We start from the raw sequence: 10,877 nt of genomic DNA on the forward strand, positions 1-10,877 counted from the left end.
GGGGGACTCCCTGTGCCTCCTTGGTCCCACTGTATCCAAAATGAACACCCTTGACAATAGGCTTTCAGTGCATAAAGTAAGGGCAGGAGAATGTGCCATGTTAGAGACTCAAGGTTAATGACTTTCTAGGTGTGGAAAATTTTCCTCCTAAGTGTTCCCACCGACAGAAAACTCACATAATAAATGATGAAGTTTCCTAGACCTTGGCAGCAGCAGGAGCAGAGGTCAGAGCGAGGAAGGAGAAGGATTTCTCAATTCCCAGGGCTCGGCATCCCACACAGTCTTCCCGGCTACTGTGCTGCTGATGGTCTCACACCCATCCTACCCAAGGGCTCTTTAGATAAATAATCCAAGTGGGAAATCAATGGATTACTTTTTTTTAAACAGTCATTGACAAAGTCCTTAAAATAAACTGCATTTCTTCCAGTCTTTCTAGACTAGAAATGTTTGGGGAGTTTGAGAGTGTCACCGTTCACATGATTCTTTTCTTTCCTGTCCCTAAAAGGGTTTGTTGTTGTCGGGTTGTTAAAGGCTGTCAAATACACACATGCCTCAGGCGTTTTTAACCTGCTAGTAGCTTGTTGGACCAAACAAACTACCCCTGATTCTCAGCTGACCGAATTTACCAAAATTAGGTCCTATAATTATCAGGTTGCTGCCTACACCAAAGGCTACTTCCAGCCTTCCTGGCTGAACCATCTTTAGCTTCTAGACAGCTGAGCACCTCCTCACTCCCATGGGTGGAAGAAACCAGGAGGGGTGCAGCTGATGGGAAGATTGTGGAGACCTGCCTCTCTTTCATGTGCCCACACCTTCCTTCCCTGAAGCAGGAAAGGGCCTGATCTTGGCACAGAAAGGATACTCAAAGATGGATCAAAAGTGCTCTGCAGAATGGAAATTATGAATTAATGTTCCTGAGATCATAGCTGCATGAACAGCTCTATTCCAACTCTAGCTAGTCCCCAAAGAATGAGGAATCTGTCAGAAGTTCCCAGAACATCTCCTCAAAAATCAAAAGCCCCAGAGGAGCCCTGGGCTTTAAGCGGGACCCCAGTGGAATGTCCTAGCCCAATCCCTTGTCATAGCAATAGACCTGAGTGCTATGTTGGATAAGAAATCGTGGCTGAGAACAGGTTGGGACTTATTCTCCTGGGAGATTATCAGGGGTTGCAGGGGCACATGCTTTGACTCAGAAAGTCCTAGGGGAATAGAGGGAAAGGTCACCATGTTATTTTAAACTCAAACTTGATCCTTGGATGTATTAATGGCCTGACATACAGAAGTTGAAAAATACCTTCCCACTCCTCTTGCCACTGCCCAAACCCTCACCACACATCATTTTGGGATTTGGACTCTACATTTTGAGAAAGATTAAAGTATCCAAAGAGATTCCAAGAAGATGGAAGAAAACCAGCATGAAAAGAGAGGAAGGATTAAGTCTTACGCAGAATGTTTAAATGTACTGGGAGGAAAGCCATAGGACAGTGAAATCGGCGTGTTTAAGTAAAAGAAGGTTGATGATGCAAACAGTGCTTGTTTTCTATTGTCAGCCAATGAGATGATTTTATTGCCCGACTCCCATGGGGTTCTATCTTGGGCAGTGTAGGCACTGAGTAAGAGCATTTTCTAAGGGAAAACCCTGAGAGTTCTGTGGATTGGAACCGAGAAACAGATTCACCCTCCATGATCCGTGCAAACAAGGGCCTGTCAGGTTTCAGTGGTGCTTCCTGGGCCTACCTGGTGACCGCAGGTGATATAGAATCAGGGCTCCATTCTAGACACGAAGTTTGAAAGACATGGTGGATAAGAAACAAATAAGGAAACACATAATTTAAATGCTATGAAATAAAAAGTGGAATTTCTTTCCATGGAGAGTCTTAAGTGTGGTAGCCACATTTGTTATTTTAAGGATGCTCTTGCCTGGAGACAGAGGGTTGTGTCAGTTCTCCTCTCCAAAGTCCACCTGTTTTTAAGAGGCTGTGATATATTAGGACTGTGAGAATGGAAACCCCAGTCTGGCTAGCGTGGACAGAGGGACAGACATAGGGCTCATAACCAGTCTCCAATGGGGCACGTTTGTGAATGGCCTGGGGACCTCCGGAACCAGGGAGTGGTATGCCACCAACACTCTATTTCATACCACATCCTTTCTCACAGCAAACATCATAGTCACCGAGAAGCCTGGATTTGTGTCTGACTCTTCAGTGTTAAAAAGGAGCTGCCTCTCTTTCTCTGGTTCCAGACCAAAACGTTCTAGAGAAAGGCAAGTTCAAGTACACACCTCTGAAGGCAGGCAGCCCACCCCTCACAGGTTGGAGTGAAGGGAGAAGCAGATCCCAGGAAGAAGGGCTGAGCAGACACGCCATAGACAGCAAGCATGGTACCAAGCAAGATGCCAGATTCTAAGAATGTATGATTGGTGGGGAGGAAAGAGAGAGACATAGGGAAAAATGTCTGGGAGAGCTGGGAATTGTGAAGGAAAGGGTCATTCTGTGGCATAAGCATGGTAATTGGAAGGACATTCAGTTCTACTCTTGAACAAAGATGCCTCAGGCCATATACATTTCTTGCCAATTTCCTTTCAACCTCAACTATTAACTTTTCATCTTTAAACTCTGTCTGAGCTAGTTGGCATAGTGTAAAAGCATTTTCTGTTTGTGTTTGGTATAGTTAGATTTCCATGAAGCTTTTTGCCCTCATCATTTTGTTTATAAATTTCTGCCCAACATGAACCTTTCTTAATAGGCTACCTGGGAAATGTGTTGGTGTTCAGTCACAAAGTCGTGTCTGACTCTTTGAGACCCAGCGGACTGCAGCATGCCAGATTTCCCTGTCCTTCGCTATCTCCTAGAGTTGGCTCAAACTCATGTCATTGAGTCGGTGATGCCATCCAACCATCTCATCCTCCGTCGCCTCCTTCTCTTCCTGCCCTCACCTTTTCCCAGCAAAAGGTGAGAGGTAGCAATATTCATCAGTAGCTGCACTTTTTACTTGGTAGAATTTATCTTCCAGTGGTGAACTCTAGCTGTACAACGGAAGCATGTTTACCCCTGAAACTGGACATGGAAGCAGGATCTTAATGATCCCAGAATGGAACTCCAGCCTGGCATAACAGGGATGTGCAGTGGAGATGACCTGGCATTAGAGCCGCAAAGACTAGGACTTGACTCCAGGTTGTAACACAAGGACAATAGTGACTAAGGACTGACTGAATCAGAGCTGTAATGGAGAATGTAGCCCAGCATCCAGATCACCCTTTCCCAGCTAAAGCTCATTCCCCAGCTGCTGGGAGTACTGGGGGCTGATCCCTCATTGCTGAGTCCCTTCTTCCTGGATGTTGTCATGGCTAAGGGACCAAAGTTACATCTCTCTCAGAGGCCCAGTGCTCTTACCTCAGTCAAAGGCAGTTTTTAATGTATCCCAGCTCTGTAATTCCCATGGGATCTGCTGTGGCCCTTTTTGTGACTGCTTCAGTGTTCAGCCTCTCCTTCTGCCTTCTCCTATCTCCTCACTCCCTAACTACTGTTACTTCAGAGAGCACTCCCCAATAACTTCCTACATGCAAATGTACATCTCAGCATCTAAGACAGACATTTACCTTGCATGACATTTTCCATTGGAGTTAAAGCCAATGTATGTCTAGAGCAGGTGTAGCTCAGCTGGAAAAGAATCTGCCTGTAGTGCAGGAGACCCCAGTTTGATTCCTGGGTCAGGAAGATCCTCTGGAGAAGGGATAGGCTACCCACTCCAGTATTCTTGGGCATCACTTGTGGCTTAGACAGTAAGGAATCTGCCTGCAATGTGGGAGATCTGAGTTCGATCCCTGGGTTAGAAAGATCCATGGAAACCCACCCTAGTATTCTTGCCTGGAGAATCCCTATGGACAGAGGAGCCTGGTGGGCTACAGTCCATGGGGTTGCAAAGAGTTAAACATGACTGAGTGACTAAGCACTGTGGTTCAGTGCCAGAGTTAGATAGAATACAGTTTATACAATCAGAATAATGTCAAAATAACTCAAGTGCTTTACTGATACCATTCGGAGAAAGGTGTTGGTTGCAAGCTATAGAAATCCCCACTACCACTACTACTCCTACTACTACTGAAGTCACTCAGTCGTGTCCGACTCTTTGCGACTCTGTGGACTGTAGCCCACCAGGCTCCTCAGTCCATGGAATTCTCCAGGCAAGAGTACTGGAGTGGGTTGCCATTTCCTTCTGCAGGGTAGAAAGCCCCATTAAGATTGTTTAAGGAGAGGAAAAGTGTATCTGTGTAATCACGTTGTTGATGGGGAGAGTTCGTGAAACTGAAGTCCAGAGGTAGACATGTAAGCACGTTGGAACCAGGAACTTCTTGGTGTGTTCAGCAGGACCTCGTCTCTCTCCTCCTCCTTTCTCTGCGTTGACCCCATTCTCAGAGTCTTTAGCCACCTGGTGGTAAGATGGCTGCCATTACCTGCAGTGTCTACACCATGATTTCAGCCCTGCAGCTCATGTCCAGTAGAAGAGAGAACAACTCCTTTCTAGATGCTCAAATAGGTGTGTGGTTTAGTGGTTAAGAACATGGACTCTCCCCGCAGAGCACCCAGGCTCACACCCAGCTCTGTCCCTTACCCGCTGTATGACCAAGGCTGAATTACTTATCCCTTTGTATCATAGATCCTTTATCTGCACAGTGATTGACAATGGCCTGTCCTTTTCCATGGGATTACACATGCAAAATGGGTTGTGCTAAACATATTATAAACACTACATAAGAGTTTGTTAAAATTTAAAAAAAATACACAGGTAAATTGACTTGGAGCACATTCCCACCTCTAAATTTATGAATGAGGACCAGACTGAAATGATGTCAAGCTTATCCACCCTGGAAGTGAAGGTAGAGTTAGTGCCACCAAAATATACTGTCTGAGGTAGGAGATTCTCCAAAAGCATTCAGACATCTGTTACCAGGTGAAGGAGAATAGGGAATAGGTGCTGGGCAGGAAAATGACAAATGTCCTCTTGATTCATATTTTTAAAAAACTTATACACAGGACACACCATAGTTTAGCAATAGCTTTAAAAATCTTTTAAAAAATTGATACCTTTATAATGAAATGACCTGCATGACACCAGATACATCCAAGTGAAAAAAATTAGCATCACCTCAACTGAAACAAATCTTATGCTTCCTACTTTAACACAATGAGAAGATATTCTCCTTTATTATCTTTGAAAAGTTTCCTTGGGACTATCTGGAATTGTGTTGTGACATGAAACTCCAAATTTATTTCTTTTCCTATATGGATATGCAATTTCCCTGGAACTATTTATTGGAAAGTTCATCCTTTCCCCACTGTTCAACTCTGTCACTTCAGTTACATTTCACCTGTTCATATAATTGCAAGTTTATTTCTGGCTTTCTATTATGTTCCACGGGTCTATTTATTTCTGTGCCAATACCACACTGTTTGCATTTTTATACAGGGAAAAGTGAGAAGGTTTAACAGATAGAAGAAAGTTCTAAAAAGAAAGGAGATTCAAAAAGCAAATAAATCCCAAATAAGATGAATAGATAAATATTAATAACAATATAAGTAATGAGTACACAAAGAAGCAAGAGAAAACAGTAACAATCAATTCATACCAAACACATCAACTAAAGAAAATTAAAAAACAAATGGGGAGTCTTAAAAAAAGCTAGAGAAAAAAGACAAGTTACTTATTAATGAGTGACATTTGACTTCAGTGGAAACAATGGAAGGAGAAACGGTAAAATGATATCTAAAATGTATTGAAAGAAACAACTGCCATCCTAGAATTCTGTACCCAGTGAAAATATCCTTTAAGAATGTTGGTTAAACAAAGACATTTTTAGCAAACAAGAAGAGTAATTTGCTGCCAACAGGAAAGGAAAATTATTCTAAATGGAAAGTCTTAGATATAAGCAGTAAATAGCAAAAAGTTTGGTAAAGGTGACTATAATAACAATTATAACGGTCATTTGTGATGGGTGTTTTTGTTGTCCATTGTTCGTTATCTCTCATGATTCTGTGTTGACTGGACTTGGCAGTTTCTGCTAGTTTCACTCGGAATGTCTCACAGCGTTAGATGTTACCTATGGCCAGTCATCCAGAGGCTCAATGGGCACACCATCATATCTAGGCCTCTCTCATCCTCTACTTGGTGTCAGGGCCTCTTCTTCCCTTCTGTTCTCTCCAGCAAGTTAGCCAGATTTCTTTTTTAAAGGTAATTTTATTTATTGTTACTTTTGGGTGCAGTGGGTCTTTGTTGCAAACACTCTTTGTTTTTTCTCTACTTGTGGCAAGCAGAGCCTACTCTAGTTGCAGGGCACGGGCTTCTTGTTGCAGTAGCTTCTCTTCTTGCAGAGCGTGGGTTCTGGGCACATGGGTGTCAGTAGTTGTGATGCACGGGCTCAGTCACCCAAAGTCATGTGGCGTCTTCCCAGACCAGCTGTCTAACTTATGTCCCCTGCGTTGGCAGGAGGATTCTCAACCACTATACCATAGGGAAGTCTGCCAGATTTCTTATATGGTATCTCAGGACTCCTAAAAGAGCAAGAGGGAAAACTTCCAGGCCATCTTAATATTTGGTTGAAAAAGTAATTTCCGTGTTAGTCAAGGTTCTCCAGAGAAATGTGGTGTATGTATATTTAAAGAAACGTATTGGTTTATGTGACTATGGACCTGAGAAGTCCCAAGATCTGTAACCAACAAGCTGGCAACCCAGAAGAGCTGATGATGTATTAATAGTTCTAGTCTGAGAACCAGAAGGAGCTAGTCCTGTATGTTCCAGTCCAAAAGTTGGCAGGAGTGAGACCTGGAAAGAGCCAATATTTCTATTTGAGTCCAAAGACAGAAAAAGACCGATACTGTAGCTCAGTCAGGCAGAAGGAATTCCCTCTTTTTGTTCAGCCTTTTTGTTCCATTCAGGTCTTCTATTGAGTGTATGAGGCTCATTTGGGAGGAAATTACTTTATCTACCAATTCAAATATTAATCTCATTCAAAAACACCCTCAAAGACACACCCAGAATAATGTTTGACCAAGTATCTGGGCACCCTGTGGCCTAGTCCAGTTGTTTTATAAACCTAACCATCACAGCTTCCATTGACTAAATCAAACCATGGGCCAGAACAAATAGAAGCCCAGTGTGGTTAAAGAAAATTTGAACTATACTATAAATTTATTAGATTGAATAGAGAACATGCTAAACCATAAAACAATAAGTTCAAAAGGATTGAAATCATGCAACAACAATGGAATGGATCTAGAAGTCAATAACAGAAAGGAATTTAGGAAATTCACAAATGTAAGGAAATTAACGCACTCCCAAATAACCAGTGGGTCAAAAAGCAATCACAAGAGAAATGAGAGAATACTTTGAGATGAATGAAAATGAAAACACAACATAGCTACCAAAAGCCGCTTTTTACAAAATCTGCATGTAGACCATAAGTGAATGTGTTAGTCACTCAGTTGTGCCCAACTCTTAGTGACCCCATGGGTGATAGCCCACCAGGCTCCTCTGTTCATAGAATTTTCCAGGCAAGAACACTGGAGTGGGTTTCCATTCCCTTCTCCAAGGGATCTTCCCTACCCAGGAATCAAACCCAGGACTCCTGCTGCATTGTAGGCAGATTCTTTACTGTGTTAGCTACCAGGGAAGCCCTGTAGATCATAAGGGCAGATAGTTTTTGGCATGTAGCTGACTGCTTCTGGCAGGTCCTTTAGCTGAACCATTTCCGTGTGCAGGCTTTGAATCTCAGTAAGTGCAATAGTCCCTTGAAGAAGTCACACTCCATTTATATCAGTCATTCACACCTTAGTACTAACCAGAGACTTCGGAGAAGGCAATGGCACCCCACTCCAGTACTCTTGCCTGGAATATACCATGGATGGAGGAGCCTGGTAGGCTGCAGTCCATGGGGTTGCTAAGAGTAGGACACAACTGAGCGACTTCACTTTCCCTTTTCACTTTCATGCATTGGAGAAGGAAATGGCAACCCACTCCAGTGTTCTTGCCGGGAGAATCCCAGGGACGGGGGAGCCTGGTGGGCTGCCATCTATGGTGTCACACAGAGTCAGACACGACTGAATTGACTTAGCAGCAACTAACCAGAGACTTGCGTTAGGTGGTCTTTAATAATTTGACAAAAAGACATATTTCAAAGCCTTAGGACTCAAAGTGGGAGGAAAGGAACTTTATGGAAGGGTGGGTAAACAGGCTGGGTGGCAAGATCAGAGCCCAAAACTCACCTCATTCACTGTTTAAGTCTCCACATTACCAGGCTTGCTTAGGTCCTTTGCAGATAATAAATGGCCAATTTATTATTTATTATTATCCGCCTCCAGGGGATCTTAAATTGAAATCTCAGTGCAAAGCCATGATTCTATAATAGCACAGTTTTTGATGCATACCAGAAGGAAGGGAATAGGTTTGGGAGCATCAGAGACTTCCTAGAGCCCCTAAAATCACAAATTAGGTCTGTAGTAGAATCTGCTGACAGCCTCCTAATGGATGTCCAAGCTATACTTACTGCAGAGATTCTACACTCTTCCCTGGAGGTCATGCTTCTCTTAGAGATTGGAGGATATATGAATCTTTGAAAACTGCTGTATAAATATTGACATCATAGTTATTTTGACCCCAGTAACCCTAAACTACCAGCAATGGCAGAGGAACCTGAGGGTTCAATGTGACTGGCCAGTCTGAGAGTTTTTCTCTTTGATTTCAAAAGACCAGTGATTCTTTAAGTGTGTTGGGAATGGAGATCGTAAACAAGAGATGCTGCTTTTCTCTGACATGGTGGTCTTCCATCTGAGCCTCACATTTCAAGTCCTACCTATACCTAGCACAGCCTTTGGCATGAAGTGCTTCTATGAATAAATGAATGCTTTTAAGTGGCTTGCTTAACTCTGCTTTTCTGCGCACATTCAGTGAGCTAATTCTATTAGCCCAGGCTGTTGATGGTCTAAGAAAAACTGAAGGAGTTCATTTTTGGCAAAGACTCCTCATTTGTAATGTTGGTGGTTACCGCACCCAAGGCTCCCCACTTAATTGGAAACAGTGGAATGTAATTTAGTTATGGTTGTTTCTCTAGCTGTTAATTTAGCTGATTTGAATGCCATTAAGATTTTAATGGAAACAATTCCTGGCTAATTAAGCAGAACTTCCATCTGCTGGTAGCTGATTACAAGTAGGATGTGCACAGAATTCACTCTTCCATGCTTCTTAAAGCAAGCTCTGCAAAGACACTCAGCCCCAGCTCCGAATACATTTGGCATCTAAAAACTCTGGTGTTTGTAATCAAAACCAGAGTCTGTTCAGTGACCAAACACTAAAACTGCTAGGTTTCGTTTTTCTCGATGAATTTCCAGTGACAGAATATTGAAAGTGTTTTGTTTATTGGCTCTTCCCAGGAGATCTGCTGCTCAGATAAGGTTAAAGCTTTATAACTTTGTTTAAAAGGAGAAATTAGCATCTGAAGAAAATGTCTTTAAAAAAAAAAGTCAATACTTTCCACTTCATTATTTTAATAAGACTTCAAATCTGATATTGTGTGCTCACTCTTGTGGACTGATTGTGGTTTTCTAAGTTTTCTGCAGGAAGGTTCAAGCTGATCAGGCAGCCCCCTGCTCTGAAACCTTTACAAGACAGGAACAGCGATCCATCTCAGTCATTTCTCCAGATCAGGAACCAACCTCAGCCCAGTTCTGAGGGAAGAGACCTGAACCCCAGCTGTTCCTGCTTTGGGCACATCTAGGTGCTTCTTTCCCCCTTCTATAGATGACTCTGTGCCATGGAACTCTAAAACCAAACTTTCTTCTACAGGGTCATGGTAAAGTAATAATTTTTAAAAGATTTTCAAAAAGATTTTTTTAAAAATTGTTTATTTGTCTGTGCTGTGTCTTAGTTGCAGCCCGTAGGTTCCCTGACCAGGGAGCAAACCTGGCCCCTGCACTGGAAGCTCAGTCTTAGCCACTGGGCCACCAGGGAAGTCCCCAGAATATTATTAAAGTTGCAAAAGCAAGTGTCGCCAGAATGAGAGAACTCCGAGGCTGTCTTCTCTGCATCTTCTCCATCCCCACTTACCTGGGAGCTGAACCTGGGAAGTGTTCCTCCTTCGTCCTGAAGAACACACTTCTCTGCTTGTAACTTGCCTTGGTTTTCAGTGGCCGCTTAGATGTTCCAGTTCAGTTCAGTTCAGTCGCTCAGTTGTGTCTGACTCTTTGCGACCCCATGAACCACAGCGCGCCAGGCCTCCATGTCCATCACCAACTCCCGGAGTCCACCCAAACCCATGTCCATCGAGTCAGTGATGCCATCCAACCATCTCATCCTCAGTCGTCCCCTTCTTCTTCCCTCAATCTTTCCCAGCATCAGGGTCTTTTCACATGAGTCAGCTCTTCACATCAGGTGGCCAAAGTATTGGAGTTTCAGCTTCAACATCAGTCCTTCCAATGAACACACAGGACTGATCTCCTTTAGAATGGACTGGTTGGATCTCCTTGCAGTCCAAGGGACTCTCAGAGTCTTCTCCAACACCACAGTTCAAAAGCATCAATTCTTCGACGTTCAGCTTTCTTCACAGTACAACTCTCACATCCATACATGACTACTGGAAAAACCATAGCCTTGACTAGACGGACCTTTGTTGACAAAGTAATGTCTTTGCTTTTTAATATGCTGTCTAGGTTGGTCATAACTTTCCTTCCAAGGAGCAAGTGTCTTTTAATTTCATAGCTGCAGTCATCATCTGCAGTGATTTTGGAGCCCAGAAAAATAAAGTCAGCCACTGTTTCCACTGGCATGGACCAGATGCCATGATCTTAGTTTTCTGAATGTTGAGCTTTAAGCCAACTTTTTCACTCTCC

The sequence above is a fragment of the Bison bison genome, unplaced genomic scaffold, assembly GCF_000754665.1.
Source record: "Bison bison bison isolate TAMUID 2011002044 unplaced genomic scaffold, Bison_UMD1.0 scf7180017864508, whole genome shotgun sequence".
Taxonomy (NCBI): domain Eukaryota; kingdom Metazoa; phylum Chordata; class Mammalia; order Artiodactyla; family Bovidae; genus Bison; species Bison bison.